Source organism: Spea bombifrons, chromosome 9, assembly GCF_027358695.1.
Source record: "Spea bombifrons isolate aSpeBom1 chromosome 9, aSpeBom1.2.pri, whole genome shotgun sequence".
NCBI lineage: Eukaryota > Metazoa > Chordata > Amphibia > Anura > Pelobatidae > Spea > Spea bombifrons.
The window spans coordinates 37018156-37039468 of NC_071095.1; positions in this window are offsets into that span (position 1 = coordinate 37018156).

A 21313-nucleotide genomic window follows, 5' to 3' on the forward strand; every position below is an offset into this window, starting at 1 on the left:
TTTATATTTATTTGAGGGACTTTGAGAGGTGAGATTGCACCTGTGACATGATCTTGACATGTTGGTAGTTACGCTGACAAGCTGCTCTACGACGCATGTATGGATATGTGGTTGGCCCTCCTGAGCCTGCTTTGCCAACGACTTGTCTCATTTGTGGTTGGAACTGAAATGATTTAGGCCCCGCCCACTTGATTCAGCCACGCCTATTATTGCATCATCTGCCTGTTTGTCTCGCTGGCTACACCATGGAGTCCAAGACCATCATCCTACACTGACCTCCCCCAGAGGATTTTCATGTTATCTGTAAACTGAACTTCCAATTTAACGTGTCAATAAAATTCTGTTAACATTTAGTATAGTTCATGCTGTTTATTTAAAAATATTATTATTTCCCACAAATAACGTATGATATTTAGCAATTATCAGTTAATGTTCTAAGATAACGGGTCAGTTTAATTTGATCAAGGGCAATATCAACGTACTGAGAGCAACAGCTACATTTGGAACGTTGGAACCAATGGAATGTTCTATCAGGTCTATCACCATAGCAACCATAGGAATGGTCTAAGCAGAAGAACCAGGTCAATGGTTGCCATGGTGATAAGATCAACATTGAAACTTTGCACCAAAAAGGAATCATTTTGTTTTCCGTGTATTCTGCGCGACTTTTCAAGCCAGAAATGAAACAGAACCGAAATATCCATTTATGAAATATTACTTTTTACCTTTTGTTTGTTTTTTTATTAAACAAAAATCCATTTCTGTAAGATTAAGCCAGGCTTTAAGGGACTTGTCTCATTTGTGGTTGGAACTGAAATGATTTAGACCCCGCCCACCTGATGCAGCCACGCCCACTATTGCATCATCAGCCTCTGTGATGTCATCATAGGAGGTTATATAAAGCAGGTGAAACTCAGACACTTCTCATTGCTCAGCAGAGCAGGCGAGTGAGAAGATGTTAGATACTCTTCTGATAATCGTGGGGTGCCTCTGCACCTTCACGATGCTTTTATTACTTGTTGGATTAGGAAAACGTAGTGGAGGACGAAAGGCAAATGAAGCCGACCTCTACCTAGAGATTATGTTCGCAATCGAACGCACAAACCACACCATGTTCCAGATACAGACCATAACGGGTCAGTTTAATTTGATCAACGTACTGAGAGCAACTGCTACGTTTGGAACGTTGGAACCAATGGAATGTTCTATCAGTTCTATCACCATAGCAACCATAGGAATGGTCTAAGCAGAAGAACCAAGTCAATGGTTGCCACGGTGATAAGATCAACATTGAAACTTTGCACCAAAAAGGAATCATTTTGTTTTCTGTGTATTCTGCGCGACTTTGGAAGCTAGAAATGAAACAGAACCGAAATATCCATTTATGAAATCTTACTTTTTACCTTTTGGAGGTTTTTTTTTAAACAAAAATCCATTTCAGCAAGATTAAGCCGGGCTTTAAGTGACTTACTTAAAATTGAAATTGATGTTTTAGCTAACTGAAGACTATTTAAAATTATGAAGCGTGGCAGTTAACGCCGTGATGACTCCATTAAAAACTATTTCAGCCAATCAAACATTTTCAGGGGGAGTCTTGTTTTTTTCGAGAGGCTCCAACCGTTCCTTGGCCTCCCCTTATAGACTTTTTACGTAAAAAGTGTGTGTGTGTGTGTGTGTAACAGAACATATACATGTCACAAATTGCATGCATTCTTTTTTCCTTTTGCTACATCATACAGCATAATATACAGAATTATGCTTTCATTATTTTGCTACATTGTAGCGGTTAACAGGTGACTCTGTGAAGCCACAATGTTGAACAAATATGATACAAAGGGTCTCAAAGCAACGCTTAGCGCATTTTGCTCTTTTAAATCTAATATTATAGAATCATGGAACCTGCCGACAGATCGGCCCCATTCGGCCCCCGTCTACTCGCCCGTTTCTCCTGCTGTAAAGACTCAAACCTTAATCAGTCGTTGGTCTTGTCTTAGATTCAGGAGCCGTATGTCTATCCCATGCATGTTTAATACCCTCACCTTAATAACATCACTCATCCTAGGATAACTTTTCACTTCCAGCATTATAGAAATTACCTATTGCTACTTAGACTCAGGTATTGTCTTCTCCCATGTGCTCCTTTTTGTATTTACATAAAACATTTTCCCCAGTATGTCCCAATATCTAACAAATCAAGTTAAAAAAAGAAAGGAACAGAAACAAAATTTTCTTAAAAGGCCTTTATAAATGTATCCCATACATGTGTTTGTACATACATGTAGATTGAACATGAGGTCTATGTAGGTGACTGTACACAACATATGCCAGGGTCGGCACGCTTAGATGGTGGAATTAAATGCCATAGTAATATGAGGAAAAACTCAAATGGAGAAAATATATTTTATATTTATTTGAAGGACTTTAAGAGGTGAGATTGCACCTGTGACATGATCTTGACATGTTGGTAGTTACGCTGACAAGCTGCTCTACCACGCATGTATGGATATGTGGTTGGCCCTCCTGAGCCTGCTTTGCCAACGACTTGTCTCATTTGTGGTTGGAACTGAAATGATTTAGGCCCCGCCCACTTGATTCAGCCACGCCTATTATTGCATCATCTGCCTGTTTGTCTCGCTGGCTACACCATGGAGTCCAAGACCATCATCCTACACTGACCTCCCCCAGAGGATTTTCATGTTATCTGTAAACTGAACTTCCAATTTAACGTGTCAATAAAATTCTGTTAACATTTAGTATAGTTCATGTTGTTTATTTAAAAATATTATTATTTCCCACAAATAACGTATGATATTTAGCAATTATCAGTTAATTTTCTAAGATAACGGGTCAGTTTAATTTGATCAAGGGCAATATCAACGTACTGAGAGCAACAGCTACATTTGGAACGTTGGAACCAATGGAATGTTCTATCAGGTCTATCACCATAGCAACCATAGGAATGGTCTAAGCAGAAGAACCAGGTCAATGGTTGCCATGGTGATAAGATCAACATTGAAACTTTGCACCAAAAAGGAATCATTTTGTTTTCCGTGTATTCTGCGCGACTTTTCAAGCCAGAAATGAAACAGAACCGAAATATCCATTTATGAAATATTACTTTTTACCTTTTTTTTTTTTTTTTTATTAAACAAAAATCCATTTCTGTAAGATTAAGCCAGGCTTTAAGGGACTTGTCTCATTTGTGGTTGGAAGTGAAATGATTTAGACCCCGCCCACTTGATGCAGCCATGCCCACTATTGCATCATCAGCCTCTGTGATGTCATCATAGGAGGTTATATAAAGCAGGTGAAACTCAGACACTTCTCATTGCTCAGCAGAGCAGGCGAGTGAGAAGATGTTAGATACTCTTCTGATAATCGTGGGGTGCCTCTGCACCTTCACGATGCTTTTATTACTTGTTGGATTAGGAAAACGTAGTGGAGGACGAAAGGCAAATGAAGCCGACCTCTACCTAGAGATTATGTTCGCAATCGAACGCACAAACCACACCATGTTCCAGATACAGACCATAACGGGTCAGTTTAATTTGATCAACGTACTGAGAGCAACTGCTACGTTTGGAACGTTGGAACCAATGGAATGTTCTATTAGTTCTATCACCATAGCAACCATAGGAATGGTCTAAGCAGAAGAACCAAGTCAATGGTTGCCACGGTGATAAGATCAACATTGAAACTTTGCACCAAAAAGGAATCATTTTGTTTTCTGTGTATTCTGCGCGACTTTGGAAGCTAGAAATGAAACAGAACCGAAATATCCATTTATGAAATCTTACTTTTTACCTTTTGGAGGTTTTTTTTTAAACAAAAATCCATTTCAGCAAGATTAAGCCGGGCTTTAAGTGACTTACTTAAAATTGAAATTGATGTTTTAGCTAACTGAAGACTATTTAAAATTATGAAGCGTGGCAGTTAACGCCGTGATGACTCCATTAAAAACTATTTCAGTCAATCAAACATTTTCAGGGGGAGTCTTGTTTTTTTCGAGAGGCTCCAACCGTTCCTTGGCCTCCCCTTATAGACTTTTTACGTAAAAAGTGTGTGTGTAACAAAACATATACATGTCACAAATTGCATGCATTCTTTTTTCCTTTTGCTACATCATACAGCATAATATACAGAATTATGCTTTCATTATTTTGCTACATTGTAGCGGTTAACAGGTGACTCTGTGAAGCCACAATGTTGAACAAATATGATACAAAGGGTCTCAAAGCAACGCATAGCGCATTTTGCTCTTTTAAATCTAATATTATAGAATCATGGAACCTGCCGACAGATCGGCCCCATTCGGCCCCCGTCTACTCGCCCGTTTCTCCTGCTGTAAAGACTCAAACCTTAATCAGTCGTTGGTCTTGTCTTAGATTCAGGAGCCGTATGTCTATCCCATGCATGTTTAATACCCTCACCTTAATAACATCACTCATCCTAGGATAACTTTTCACTTCCAGCATTATAGATATTACCTATTGCTACTTAGACTCAGGTATTGTCTTCTCCCATGTGCTCCTTTTTGTATTTACATAAAACATTTTCCCCAGTATGTCCCAATATCTAACAAATCAAGTTAAAAAAAGAAAGGAACAGAAACAAAATTTTCTTAAAAGGCCTTTATAAATGTATCCCATACATGTGTTTGTACATACATGTAGATTGAACATGAGGTCTATGTAGGTGACTGTACACAACATATGCCAGGGTCGGCACGCTTAGATGGTGGAATTAAATGCCATAGTAATATGAGGAAAAACTCAAATGGAGAAAATATATTTTATATTTATTTGAGGGACTTTGAGAGGTGAGATTGCACCTGTGACATGATCTTGACATGTTGGTAGTTACGCTGACAAGCTGCTCTACCACGCATGTATGGATATGTGGTTGGCCCTCCTGAGCCTGCTTTGCCAACGACTTGTCTCATTTGTGGTTGGAACTGAAATGATTTAGGCCCCGCCCACTTGATTCAGCCACGCCTATTATTGCATCATCTGCCTGTTTGTCTCGCTGGCTACACCATGGAGTCCAAGACCATCATCCAACACTAACCTCCACCAGAGGATTTTCATGTTATCTGTAAACTGAACTTCCAATTTAACGTGTCAATAAAATTCTGTTAACATTTAGTATAGTTCATGCTGTTTATTTCAAAATATTATTATTTCCCACAAATAACGTATGAGATTTAGCAATTATCAGTTAATGTTCTAAGATAACGGGTCAGTTTAATTTGATCAAGGGCAATATCAACGTACTGAGAGCAACAGCTACATTTGGAACGTTGGAACCAATGGAATGTTCTATCAGGTCTATCACCATAGCAACCATAGGAATGGTCTAAGCAGAAGAACCAGGTCAATGGTTGCCATGGTGATAAGATCAACATTGAAACTTTGCACCAAAAAGGAATCATTTTGTTTTCCGTGTATTCTGCGCGACTTTTCAAGCCAGAAATGAAACAGAACCGAAATATCCATTTATGAAATATTACTTTTTACCTTTTGTTTGTTTTTTTATTAAACAAAAATCCATTTCTGTAAGATTAAGCCAGGCTTTAAGGGACTTGTCTCATTTGTGGTTGGAACTGAAATGATTTAGACCCCGCCCACCTGATGCAGCCACGCCCACTATTGCATCATCAGCCTCTGTGATGTCATCATAGGAGGTTATATAAAGCAGGTGAAACTCAGACACTTCTCATTGCTCAGCAGAGCAGGCGAGTGAGAAGATGTTAGATACTCTTCTGATAATCGTGGGGTGCCTCTGCACCTTCACGATGCTTTTATTACTTGTTGGATTAGGAAAACGTAGTGGAGGACGAAAGGCAAATGAAGCCGACCTCTACCTAGAGATTATGTTCGCAATCGAACGCACAAACCACACCATGTTCCAGATACAGACCATAACGGGTCAGTTTAATTTGATCAACGTACTGAGAGCAACTGCTACGTTTGGAACGTTGGAACCAATGGAATGTTCTATCAGTTCTATCACCATAGCAACCATAGGAATGGTCTAAGCAGAAGAACCAAGTCAATGGTTGCCACGGTGATAAGATCAACATTGAAACTTTGCACCAAAAAGGAATCATTTTGTTTTCTGTGTATTCTGCGCGACTTTGGAAGCTAGAAATGAAACAGAACCGAAATATCCATTTATGAAATCTTACTTTTTACCTTTTGGAGGTTTTTTTTTAAACAAAAATCCATTTCAGCAAGATTAAGCCGGGCTTTAAGTGACTTACTTAAAATTGAAATTGATGTTTTAGCTAACTGAAGACTATTTAAAATTATGAAGCGTGGCAGTTAACGCCGTGATGACTCCATTAAAAACTATTTCAGCCAATCAAACATTTTCAGGGGGAGTCTTGTTTTTTTCGAGAGGCTCCAACCGTTCCTTGGCCTCCCCTTATAGACTTTTTACGTAAAAAGTGTGTGTGTGTGTGTGTGTAACAGAACATATACATGTCACAAATTGCATGCATTCTTTTTTCCTTTTGCTACATCATACAGCATAATATACAGAATTATGCTTTCATTATTTTGCTACATTGTAGCGGTTAACAGGTGACTCTGTGAAGCCACAATGTTGAACAAATATGATACAAAGGGTCTCAAAGCAACGCTTAGCGCATTTTGCTCTTTTAAATCTAATATTATAGAATCATGGAACCTGCCGACAGATCGGCCCCATTCGGCCCCCGTCTACTCGCCCGTTTCTCCTGCTGTAAAGACTCAAACCTTAATCAGTCGTTGGTCTTGTCTTAGATTCAGGAGCCGTATGTCTATCCCATGCATGTTTAATACCCTCACCTTAATAACATCACTCATCCTAGGATAACTTTTCACTTCCAGCATTATAGAAATTACCTATTGCTACTTAGACTCAGGTATTGTCTTCTCCCATGTGCTCCTTTTTGTATTTACATAAAACATTTTCCCCAGTATGTCCCAATATCTAACAAATCAAGTTAAAAAAAGAAAGGAACAGAAACAAAATTTTCTTAAAAGGCCTTTATAAATGTATCCCATACATGTGTTTGTACATACATGTAGATTGAACATGAGGTCTATGTAGGTGACTGTACACAACATATGCCAGGGTCGGCACGCTTAGATGGTGGAATTAAATGCCATAGTAATATGAGGAAAAACTCAAATGGAGAAAATATATTTTATATTTATTTGAAGGACTTTAAGAGGTGAGATTGCACCTGTGACATGATCTTGACATGTTGGTAGTTACGCTGACAAGCTGCTCTACCACGCATGTATGGATATGTGGTTGGCCCTCCTGAGCCTGCTTTGCCAACGACTTGTCTCATTTGTGGTTGGAACTGAAATGATTTAGGCCCCGCCCACTTGATTCAGCCACGCCTATTATTGCATCATCTGCCTGTTTGTCTCGCTGGCTACACCATGGAGTCCAAGACCATCATCCTACACTGACCTCCCCCAGAGGATTTTCATGTTATCTGTAAACTGAACTTCCAATTTAACGTGTCAATAAAATTCTGTTAACATTTAGTATAGTTCATGTTGTTTATTTAAAAATATTATTATTTCCCACAAATAACGTATGATATTTAGCAATTATCAGTTAATTTTCTATGATAACGGGTCAGTTTAATTTGATCAAGGGCAATATCAACGTACTGAGAGCAACAGCTACATTTGGAACGTTGGAACCAATGGAATGTTCTATCAGGTCTATCACCATAGCAACCATAGGAATGGTCTAAGCAGAAGAACCAGGTCAATGGTTGCCATGGTGATAAGATCAACATTGAAACTTTGCACCAAAAAGGAATCATTTTGTTTTCCGTGTATTCTGCGCGACTTTTCAAGCCAGAAATGAAACAGAACCGAAATATCCATTTATGAAATATTACTTTTTACCTTTTGTTTGTTTTTTTATTAAACAAAAATCCATTTCTGTAAGATTAAGCCAGGCTTTAAGGGACTTATCTCATTTGTGGTTGGAAGTGAAATGATTTAGACCCCGCCCACCTGATGCAGCCACGCCCACTATTGCATCATCAGCCTCTGTGATGTCATCATAGGAGGTTATATAAAGCAGGTGAAACTCAGACACTTCTCATTGCTCAGCAGAGCAGGCGAGTGAGAAGATGTTAGATACTCTTCTGATAATCGTGGGGTGCCTCTGCACCTTCACGATGCTTTTATTACTTGTTGGATTAGGAAAACGTTGTGGAGGACGAAAGGCAAATGAAGCCGACCTCTACCTAGAGATTATGTTCGCAATCGAACGCACAAACCACACCATGTTCCAGATACAGACCATAACAGGTCAGTTTAATTTGATCAACGTACTGAGAGCAACTGCTACGTTTGGAACGTTGGAACCAATGGAATGTTCTATCAGTTCTATCACCATAGCAACCATAGGAATGGTCTAAGCAGAAGAACCAAGTCAATGGTTGCCACGGTGATAAGATCAACATTGAAACTTTGCACCAAAAAGGAATCATTTTGTTTTCTGTGTATTCTGTGCGACTTTGGAAGCTAGAAATGAAACAGAACCGGAATATCCATTTATGAAATCTTACTTTTTACCTTTTGGAGGTTTTTTTTAAACAAAAATCCATTTCAGCAAGATTAAGCCGGGCTTTAAGTGACTTACTTAAAATTGAAATTGATGTTTTAGCTAACTGAAGACTATTTAAAATTATGAAGCGTGGCAGTTAACGCCGTGATGACTCCATTAAAAACTATTTCAGCCAATCAAACATTTTCAGGGGGAGTCTTGTTTTTTTCGAGAGGCTCCAACCGTTCCTTGGCCTCCCCTTATAGACTTTTTACGTAAAAAGTGTGTGTGTAACAGAACATATACATGTCACAAATTGCATGCATTCTTTTTTCCTTTTGCTACATCATACAGCATAATATACAGAATTATGCTTTCATTATTTTGCTACATTGTAGCGGTTAACAGGTGACTCTGTGAAGCCACAATGTTGAACAAATATGATACAAAGGGTCTCAAAGCAACGCATAGCGCATTTTGCTCTTTTAAATCTAATATTATAGAATCATGGAACCTGCCGACAGATCGGCCCCATTCGGCCCCCGTCTACTCGCCCGTTTCTCCTGCTGTAAAGACTCAAACCTTAATCAGTCGTTGGTCTTGTCTTAGATTCAGGAGCCGTATGTCTATCCCATGCATGTTTAATACCCTCACCTTAAAAACATCACTCATCCTAGGATAACTTTTCACTTCCAGCATTATAGAAATTACCTATTGCTACTTAGACTCAGGTATTGTCTTCTCCCATGTGCTCCTTTTTGTATTTACATAAAACATTTTCCCCAGTATGTCCCAATATCTAACAAATCAAGTTAAAAAAAGAAAGGAACAGAAACAAAATTTTCTTAAAAGGCCTTTATAAATGTATCCCATACATGTGTTTGTACATACATGTAGATTGAACATGAGGTCTATGTAGGTGACTGTACACAACATATGCCAGGGTCGGCACGCTTAGATGGTGGAACTAAATGCCATAGTAATATGAGGAAAAACTCAAATGGAGAAAATATATTTTATATTTATTTGAGGGACTTTGAGAGGTGAGATTGCACCTGTGACATGATCTTGACATGTTGGTAGTTACGCTGACAAGCTGCTCTACCACGCATGTATGGATATGTGGTTGGCCCTCCTGAGCCTGCTTTGCCAACGACTTGTCTCATTTGTGGTTGGAACTGAAATGATTTAGGCCCCGCCCACTTGATTCAGCCACGCCTATTATTGCATCATCTGCCTGTTTGTCTCGCTGGCTACACCATGGAGTCCAAGACTATCATCCTACACTGACCTCCCCCAGAGGATTTTCATGTTATCTGTAAACTGAACTTCCAATTTAACGTGTCAAAAAAATTCTGTTAACATTTAGTATAGTTCATGCTGTTTATTTAAAAATATTATTATTTCCCACAAATAACGTATGATATTTAGCAATTATCAGTTAATGTTCTAAGATAACGGGTCAGTTTAATTTGATCAAGGGCAATATCAACGTACTGAGAGCAACAGCTACATTTGGAACGTTGGAACCAATGGAATGTTCTATCAGGTCTATCACCATAGCAACCATAGGAATGGTCTAAGCAGAAGAACCAGGTCAATGGTTGCCATGGTGATAAGATCAACATTGAAACTTTGCACCAAAAAGGAATCATTTTGTTTTCCGTGTATTCTGCGCGACTTTTCAAGCCAGAAATGAAACAGAACCGAAATATCCATTTATGAAATATTACTTTTTACCTTTTTTTTTTTTTTTTTTTTATTAAACAAAAATCCATTTCTGTAAGATTAAGCCAGGCTTTAAGGGACTTGTCTCATTTGTGGTTGGAAGTGAAATGATTTAGACCCCGCCCACTTGATGCAGCCACGCCCACTATTGCATCATCAGCCTCTGTGATGTCATCATAGGAGGTTATATAAAGCAGGTGAAACTCAGACACTTCTCATTGCTCAGCAGAGCAGGCGAGTGAGAAGATGTTAGATACTCTTCTGATAATCGTGGGGTGCCTCTGCACCTTCACGATGCTTTTATTACTTGTTGGATTAGGAAAACGTAGTGGAGGACGAAAGGCAAATGAAGCCGACCTCTACCTAGAGATTATGTTCGCAATCGAACGCACAAACCACACCATGTTCCAGATACAGACCATAACGGGTCAGTTTAATTTGATCAACGTACTGAGAGCAACTGCTACGTTTGGAACGTTGGAACCAATGGAATGTTCTATCAGTTCTATCACCATAGCAACCATAGGAATGGTCTAAGCAGAAGAACCAAGTCAATGGTTGCCACGGTGATAAGATCAACATTGAAACTTTGCACCAAAAAGGAATCATTTTGTTTTCTGTGTATTCTGCGCGACTTTGGAAGCTAGAAATGAAACAGAACCGAAATATCCATTTATGAAATCTTACTTTTTACCTTTTGGAGGTTTTTTTTAAACAAAAATCCATTTCAGCAAGATTAAGCCGGGCTTTAAGTGACTTACTTAAAATTGAAATTGATGTTTTAGCTAACTGAAGACTATTTAAAATTATGAAGCGTGGCAGTTAACGCCGTGATGACTCCATTAAAAACTATTTCAGCCAATCAAACATTTTCAGGGGGAGTCTTGTTTTTTTGAGAGGCTCCAACCGTTCCTTGGCCTCCCCTTATAGACTTTTTACGTAAAAAGTGTGTGTGTAACAGAACATATACATGTCACAAATTGCATGCATTCTTTTTTCCTTTTGCTACATCATACTGCATAATATACAGAATTATGCTTTCATTATTTTGCTACATTGTAGCGGTTAACAGGTGACTCTGTGAAGCCACAATGTTGAACAAATATGATACAAAGGGTCTCAAAGCAACGCATAGCGCATTTTGCTCTTTTAAATCTAATATTATAGAATCATGGAACCTGCCGACAGATCGGCCCCATTCGGCCCCCGTCTACTCGCCCGTTTCTCCTGCTGTAAAGACTCAAACCTTAATCAGTCGTTGGTCTTGTCTTAGATTCAGGAGCCGTATGTCTATCCCATGCATGTTTAATACCCTCACCTTAATAACATCACTCATCCTAGGATAACTTTTCACTTCCAGCATTATAGATATTACCTATTGCTACTTAGACTCAGGTATTGTCTTCTCCCATGTGCTCCTTTTTGTATTTACATAAAACATTTTCCCCAGTATGTCCCAATATCTAACAAATCAAGTTAAAAAAAGAAAGGAACAGAAACAAAATTTTCTTAAAAGGCCTTTATAAATGTATCCCATACATGTGTTTGTACATACATGTAGATTGAACATGAGGTCTATGTAGGTGACTGTACACAACATAACATATGCCAGGGTCGGCACGCTTAGATGGTGGAATTAAATGCCATAGTAATATGAGGAAAAACTCAAATGGAGAAAATATATTTTATATTTATTTGAGGGACTTTGAGAGGTGAGATTGCACCTGTGACATGATCTTGACATGTTGGTAGTTACGCTGACAAGCTGCTCTACCACGCATGTATGGATATGTGGTTGGCCCTCCTGAGCCTGCTTTGCCAACGACTTGTCTCATTTGTGGTTGGAACTGAAATGATTTAGGCCCCGCCCACTTGATTCAGGCACGCCTATTATTGCATCATCTGCCTGTTTGTCTCGCTGGCTACACCATGGAGTCCAAGACCATCATCCTACACTGACCTCCCCCAGAGGATTTTCATGTTATCTGTAAACTGAACTTCCAATTTAACGTGTCAATAAAATTCTGTTAACATTTACTATAGTTCATGCTGTTTATTTAAAAATATTATTATTTCCCACAAATAACGTATGATATTTAGCAATTATCAGTTAATGTTCTAAGATAACGGGTCAGTTTAGTTTGATCAAGGGCAATATCAACGTACTGAGAGCAACAGCTACATTTGGAACGTTGGAACCAATGGAATGTTCTATCAGGTCTATCACCATAGCAACCATAGGAATGGTCTAAGCAGAAGAACCAGGTCAATGGTTGCCATGGTGATAAGATCAACATTGAAACTTTGCACCAAAAAGGAATCATTTTGTTTTCCGTGTATTCTGCGCGACTTTTCAAGCCAGAAATGAAACAGAACCGAAATATCCATTTATGAAATATTACTTTTTACCTTTTGTTTTTTTTTTTTATTAAACAAAAATCCATTTCTGTAAGATTAAGCCAGGCTTTAAGGGACTTGTCTCATTTGTGGTTGGAAGTGAAATGATTTAGACCCCGCCCACTTGATGCAGCCATGCCCACTATTGCATCATCAGCCTCTGTGATGTCATCATAGGAGGTTATATAAAGCAGGTGAAACTCAGACACTTCTCATTGCTCAGCAGAGCAGGCGAGTGAGAAGATGTTAGATACTCTTCTGATAATCGTGGGGTGCCTCTGCACCTTCACCATGCTTTTATTACTTGTTGGATTAGGAAAACGTAGTGGAGGACGAAAGGCAAATGAAGCCGACCTCTACCTAGAGATTATGTTCGCAATCGAACGCACAAACCACACCATGTTCCAGATACAGACCATAACGGGTCAGTTTAATTTGATCAACGTACTGAGAGCAACTGCTACGTTTGGAACGTTGGAACCAATGGAATGTTCTATCAGTTCTATCACCATAGCAACCATAGGAATGGTCTAAGCAGAAGAACCAAGTCAATGGTTGCCACGGTGATAAGATCAACATTGAAACTTTGCACCAAAAAGGAATCATTTTGTTTTCTGTGTATTCTGCGCGACTTTGGAAGCTAGAAATGAAACAGAACCGAAATATCCATTTATGAAATCTTACTTTTTACCTTTTGGAGGTTTTTTTTAAACAAAAATCCATTTCAGCAAGATTAAGCCGGGCTTTAAGTGACTTACTTAAAATTGAAATTGATGTTTTAGCTAACTGAAGACTATTTAAAATTATGAAGCGTGGCAGTTAACGCCGTGATGACTCCATTAAAAACTATTTCAGCCAATCAAACATTTTCAGGGGGAGTCTTGTTTTTTTCGAGAGGCTCCAACCGTTCCTTGGCCTCCCCTTATAGACTTTTTACGTAAAAAGTGTGTGTGTAACAGAACATATACATGTCACAAATTGCATGCATTCTTTTTTCCTTTTGCTACATCATACTGCATAATATACAGAATTATGCTTTCATTATTTTGCTACATTGTAGCGGTTAACAGGTGACTCTGTGAAGCCACAATGTTGAACAAATATGATACAAAGGGTCTCAAAGCAACGCATAGCGCATTTTGCTCTTTTAAATCTAATATTATAGAATCATGGAACCTGCCGACAGATCGGCCCCATTCGGCCCCCGTCTACTCGCCCGTTTCTCCTGCTGTAAAGACTCAAACCTTAATCAGTCGTTGGTCTTGTCTTAGATTCAGGAGCCGTATGTCTATCCCATGCATGTTTAATACCCTCACCTTAATAACATCACTCATCCTAGGATAACTTTTCACTTCCAGCATTATAGATATTACCTATTGCTACTTAGACTCAGGTATTGTCTTCTCCCATGTGCTCCTTTTTGTATTTACATAAAACATTTTCCCCAGTATGTCCCAATATCTAACAAATCAAGTTAAAAAAAGAAAGGAACAGAAACAAAATTTTCTTAAAAGGCCTTTATAAATGTATCCCATACATGTGTTTGTACATACATGTAGATTGAACATGAGGTCTATGTAGGTGACTGTACACAACATATGCCAGGGTCGGCACGCTTAGATGGTGGAATTAAATGCCATAGTAATATGAGGAAAAACTCAAATGGAGAAAATACATTTTATATTTATTTGAGGGACTTTGAGAGGTGAGATTGCACCTGTGACATGATCTTGACATGTTGGTAGTTACGCTGACAAGCTGCTCTACCACGCATGTATGGATATGTGGTTGGCCCTCCTGAGCCTGCTTTGCCAACGACTTGTCTCATTTGTGGTTGGAACTGAAATGATTTAGGCCCCGCCCATTTGATTCAGCCACGCCTATTATTGCATCATCTGCCTGTTTGTCTCGCTGGCTACACCATGGAGTCCAAGACCATCATCCTACACTGACCTCCCCCAGAGGATTTTCATGTTATCTGTAAACTGAACTTCCAATTTAACGTGTCAATAAAATTCTGTTAACATTTACTATAGTTCATGCTGTTTATTTAAAAATATTATTATTTCCCACAAATAACGTATGATATTTAGCAATTATCAGTTAATGTTCTAAGATAATGGGTCAGTTTAGTTTGATCAAGGGCAATATCAACGTACTGAGAGCAACAGCTACATTTGGAACGTTGGAACCAATGGAATGTTCTATCAGGTCTATCACCATAGCAACCATAGGAATGGTCTAAGCAGAAGAACCAGGTCAATGGTTGCCATGGTGATAAGATCAACATTGAAACTTTGCACCAAAAAGGAATCATTTTGTTTTCCGTGTATTCTGCGCGACTTTTCAAGCCAGAAATGAAACAGAACCGAAATATCCATTTATGAAATATTACTTTTTACCTTTTGTTTTTTTTTTTTATTAAACAAAAATCCATTTCTGTAAGATTAAGCCAGGCTTTAAGGGACTTGTCTCATTTGTGGTTGGAAGTGAAATGATTTAGACCCCGCCCACTTGATGCAGCCATGCCCACTATTGCATCATCAGCCTCTGTGATGTCATCATAGGAGGTTATATAAAGCAGGTGAAACTCAGACACTTCTCATTGCTCAGCAGAGCAGGCGAGTGAGAAGATGTTAGATACTCTTCTGATAATCGTGGGGTGCCTCTGCACCTTCACCATGCTTTTATTACTTGTTGGATTAGGAAAACGTAGTGGAGGACGAAAGGCAAATGAAGCCGACCTCTACCTAGAGATTATGTTCGCAATCGAACGCACAAACCACACCATGTTCCAGATACAGACCATAACGGGTCAGTTTAATTTGATCAACGTACTGAGAGCAACTGCTACGTTTGGAACGTTGGAACCAATGGAATGTTCTATCAGTTCTATCACCATAGCAACCATAGGAATGGTCTAAGCAGAAGAACCAAGTCAATGGTTGCCACGGTGATAAGATCAACATTGAAACTTTGCACCAAAAAGGAATCATTTTGTTTTCTGTGTATTCTGCGCGACTTTGGAAGCTAGAAATGAAACAGAACCGAAATATCCATTTATGAAATCTTACTTTTTACCTTTTGGAGGTTTTTTTTAAACAAAAATCCATTTCAGCAAGATTAAGCCGGGCTTTAAGTGACTTACTTAAAATTGAAATTGATGTTTTAGCTAACTGAAGACTATTTAAAATTATGAAGCGTGGCAGTTAACGCCGTGATGACTCCATTAAAAACTATTTCAGCCAATCAAACATTTTCAGGGGGAGTCTTGTTTTTTTCGAGAGGCTCCAACCGTTCCTTGGCCTCCCCTTATAGACTTTTTACGTAAAAAGTGTGTGTGTAACAGAACATATACATGTCACAAATTGCATGCATTCTTTTTTCCTTTTGCTACATCATACTGCATAATATACAGAATTATGCTTTCATTATTTTGCTACATTGTAGCGGTTAACAGGTGACTCTGTGAAGCCACAATGTTGAACAAATATGATACAAAGGGTCTCAAAGCAACGCATAGCGCATTTTGCTCTTTTAAATCTAATATTATAGAATCATGGAACCTGCCGACAGATCGGCCCCATTCGGCCCCCGTCTACTCGCCCGTTTCTCCTGCTGTAAAGACTCAAACCTTAATCAGTCGTTGGTCTTGTCTTAGATTCAGGAGCCGTATGTCTATCCCATGCATGTTTAATACCCTCACCTTAATAACATCACTCATCCTAGGATAACTTTTCACTTCCAGCATTATAGATATTACCTATTGCTACTTAGACTCAGGTATTGTCTTCTCCCATGTGCTCCTTTTTGTATTTACATAAAACATTTTCCCCAGTATGTCCCAATATCTAACAAATCAAGTTAAAAAAAGAAAGGAACAGAAACAAAATTTTCTTAAAAGGCCTTTATAAATGTATCCCATACATGTGTTTGTACATACATGTAGATTGAACATGAGGTCTATGTAGGTGACTGTACACAACATATGCCAGGGTCGGCACGCTTAGATGGTGGAATTAAATGCCATAGTAATATGAGGAAAAACTCAAATGGAGAAAATACATTTTATATTTATTTGAGGGACTTTGAGAGGTGAGATTGCACCTGTGACATGATCTTGACATGTTGGTAGTTACGCTGACAAGCTGCTCTACCACGCATGTATGGATATGTGGTTGGCCCTCCTGAGCCTGCTTTGCCAACGACTTGTCTCATTTGTGGTTGGAACTGAAATGATTTAGGCCCCGCCCATTTGATTCAGCCACGCCTATTATTGCATCATCTGCCTGTTTGTCTCGCTGGCTACACCATGGAGTCCAAGACCATCATCCTACACTGACCTCCCCCAGAGGATTTTCATGTTATCTGTAAACTGAACTTCCAATTTAACGTGTCAATAAAATTCTGTTAACATTTACTATAGTTCATGCTGTTTATTTAAAAATATTATTATTTCCCACAAATAACGTATGATATTTAGCAATTATCAGTTAATGTTCTAAGATAACGGGTCAGTTTAGTTTGATCAAGGGCAATATCAACGTACTGAGAGCAACAGCTACATTTGGAACGTTGGAACCAATGGAATGTTCTATCAGGTCTATCACCATAGCAACCATAGGAATGGTCTAAGCAGAAGAACCAGGTCAATGGTTGCCATGGTGATAAGATCAACATTGAAACTTTGCACCAAAAAGGAATCATTTTGTTTTCCGTGTATTCTGCGCGACTTTTCAAGCCAGAAATGAAACAGAACCGAAATATCCATTTATGAAATATTACTTTTTACCTTTTGTTTTTTTTTTTTATTAAACAAAAATCCATTTCTGTAAGATTAAGCCAGGCTTTAAGGGACTTGTCTCATTTGTGGTTGGAAGTGAAATGATTTAGACCCCGCCCACTTGATGCAGCCATGCCCACTATTGCATCATCAGCCTCTGTGATGTCATCATAGGAGGTTATATAAAGCAGGTGAAACTCAGACACTTCTCATTGCTCAGCAGAGCAGGCGAGTGAGAAGATGTTAGATACTCTTCTGATAATCGTGGGGTGCCTCTGCACCTTCACCATGCTTTTATTACTTGTTGGATTAGGAAAACGTAGTGGAGGACGAAAGGCAAATGAAGCCGACCTCTACCTAGAGATTATGTTCGCAATCGAACGCACAAACCACACCATGTTCCAGATACAGACCATAACGGGTCAGTTTAATTTGATCAACGTACTGAGAGCAACTGCTACGTTTGGAACGTTGGAACCAATGGAATGTTCTATCAGTTCTATCACCATAGCAACCATAGGAATGGTCTAAGCAGAAGAACCAAGTCAATGGTTGCCACGGTGATAAGATCAACATTGAAACTTTGCACCAAAAAGGAATCATTTTGTTTTCTGTGTATTCTGCGCGACTTTGGAAGCTAGAAATGAAACAGAACCGAAATATCCATTTATGAAATCTTACTTTTTACCTTTTGGAGGTTTTTTTTAAACAAAAATCCATTTCAGCAAGATTAAGCCGGGCTTTAAGTGACTTACTTAAAATTGAAATTGATGTTTTAGCTAACTGAAGACTATTTAAAATTATGAAGCGTGGCAGTTAACGCCGTGATGACTCCATTAAAAACTATTTCAGCCAATCAAACATTTTCAGGGGGAGTCTTGTTTTTTTCGAGAGGCTCCAACCGTTCCTTGGCCTCCCCTTATAGACTTTTTACGTAAAAAGTGTGTGTGTAACAGAACATATACATGTCACAAATTGCATGCATTCTTTTTTCCTTTTGCTACATCATACTGCATAATATACAGAATTATGCTTTCATTATTTTGCTACATTGTAGCGGTTAACAGGTGACTCTGTGAAGCCACAATGTTGAACAAATATGATACAAAGGGTCTCAAAGCAACGCATAGCGCATTTTGCTCTTTTAAATCTAATATTATAGAATCATGGAACCTGCCGACAGATCGGCCCCATTCGGCCCCCGTCTACTCGCCCGTTTCTCCTGCTGTAAAGACTCAAACCTTAATCAGTCGTTGGTCTTGTCTTAGATTCAGGAGCCGTATGTCTATCCCATGCATGTTTAATACCCTCACCTTAATAACATCACTCATCCTAGGATAACTTTTCACTTCCAGCATTATAGATATTACCTATTGCTACTTAGACTCAGGTATTGTCTTCTCCCATGTGCTCCTTTTTGTATTTACATAAAACATTTTCCCCAGTATGTCCCAATATCTAACAAATCAAGTTAAAAAAAGAAAGGAACAGAAACAAAATTTTCTTAAAAGGCCTTTATAAATGTATCCCATACATGTGTTTGTACATACATGTAGATTGAACATGAGGTCTATGTAGGTGACTGTACACAACATATGCCAGGGTCGGCACGCTTAGATGGTGGAATTAAATGCCATAGTAATATGAGGAAAAACTCAAATGGAGAAAATACATTTTATATTTATTTGAGGGACTTTGAGAGGTGAGATTGCACCTGTGACATGATCTTGACATGTTGGTAGTTACGCTGACAAGCTGCTCTACCACGCATGTATGGATATGTGGTTGGCCCTCCTGAGCCTGCTTTGCCAACGACTTGTCTCATTTGTGGTTGGAACTGAAATGATTTAGGCCCCGCCCACTTGATTCAGGCACGCCTATTATTGCATCATCTGCCTGTTTGTCTCGCTGGCTACACCATGGAGTCCAAGACCATCATCCTACACTGACCTCCCCCAGAGGATTTTCATGTTATCTGTAAACTGAACTTCCAATTTAACGTGTCAATAAAATTCTGTTAACATTTAGTATAGTTCATGCTGTTTATTTAAAAATATTATTATTTCCCACAAATAACGTATGATATTTAGCAATTATCAGTTAATGTTCTAAGATAACGGGTCAGTTTAATTTGATCAAGGGCAATATCAACGTACTGAGAGCAACAGCTACATTTGGAACGTTGGAACCAATGGAATGTTCTATCAGGTCTATCACCATAGCAACCATAGGAATGGTCTAAGCAGAAGAACCAGGTCAATGGTTGCCATGGTGATAAGATCAACATTGAAACTTTGCACCAAAAAGGAATCATTTTGTTTTCCGTGTATTCTGCGCGACTTTTCAAGCCAGAAATGAAACAGAACCGAAATATCCATTTATGAAATATTACTTTTTACCTTTTGTTTTTTTTTTTTATTAAACAAAAATCCATTTCTGTAAGATTAAGCCAGGCTTTAAGGGACTTGTCTCATTTGTGGTTGGAAGTGAAATGATTTAGACCCCGCCCACTTGATGCAGCCATGCCCACTATTGCATCATCAGCCTCTGTGATGTCATCATAGGAGGTTATATAAAGCAGGTGAAACTCAGACACTTCTCATTGCTCAGCAGAGCAGGCGAGTGAGAAGATGTTAGATACTCTTCTGATAATCGTGGGGTGCCTCTGCACCTTCACCATGCTTTTATTACTTGTTGGATTAGGAAAACGTAGTGGAGGACGAAAGGCAAATGAAGCCGACCTCTACCTAGAGATTATGTTCGCAATCGAACGCACAAACCACACCATGTTCCAGATACAGACCATAACGGGTCAGTTTAATTTGATCAACGTACTGAGAGCAACTGCTACGTTTGGAACGTTGGAACCAATGGAATGTTCTATCAGTTCTATCACCATAGCAACCATAGGAATGGTCTAAGCAGAAGAACCAAGTCAATGGTTGCCACGGTGATAAGATCAACATTGAAACTTTGCACCAAAAAGGAATCATTTTGTTTTCTGTGTATTCTGCGCGACTTTGGAAGCTAGAAATGAAACAGAACCGAAATATCCATTTATGAAATCTTACTTTTTACCTTTTGGAGGTTTTTTTTAAACAAAAATCCATTTCAGCAAGATTAAGCCGGGCTTTAAGTGACTTACTTAAAATTGAAATTGATGTTTTAGCTAACTGAAGACTATTTAAAATTATGAAGCGTGGCAGTTAACGCCGTGATGACTCCATTAAAAACTATTTCAGCCAATCAAACATTTTCAGGGGGAGTCTTGTTTTTTTCGAGAGGCTCCAACCGTTCCTTGGCCTCCCCTTATAGACTTTTTACGTAAAAAGTGTGTGTGTAACAGAACATATACATGTCACAAATTGCATGCATTCTTTTTTCCTTTTGCTACATCATACTGCATAATATACAGAATTATGCTTTCATTATTTTGCTACATTGTAGCGGTTAACAGGTGACTCTGTGAAGCCACAATGTTGAACAAATATGATACAAAGGGTCTCAAAGCAACGCATAGCGCATTTTGCTCTTTTAAATCTAATATTATAGAATCATGGAACCTGCCGACAGATCGGCCCCATTCGGCCCCGTCTACTCGCCCGTTTCTCCTGCTGTAAAGACTCAAACCTTAATCAGTCGTTGGTCTTGTCTTAGATTCAGGAGCCGTATGTCTATCCCATGCATGTTTAATACCCTCACCTTAATAACATCACTCATCCTAGGATAACTTTTCACTTCCAGCATTATAGATACCGTATTGGCTCGGATATAGGCCGCCCCCGTATATAGGCCGCACCCTAAAAGTTTGGTGCTTTTTTAAAGAAAAAGTTTTTTTTC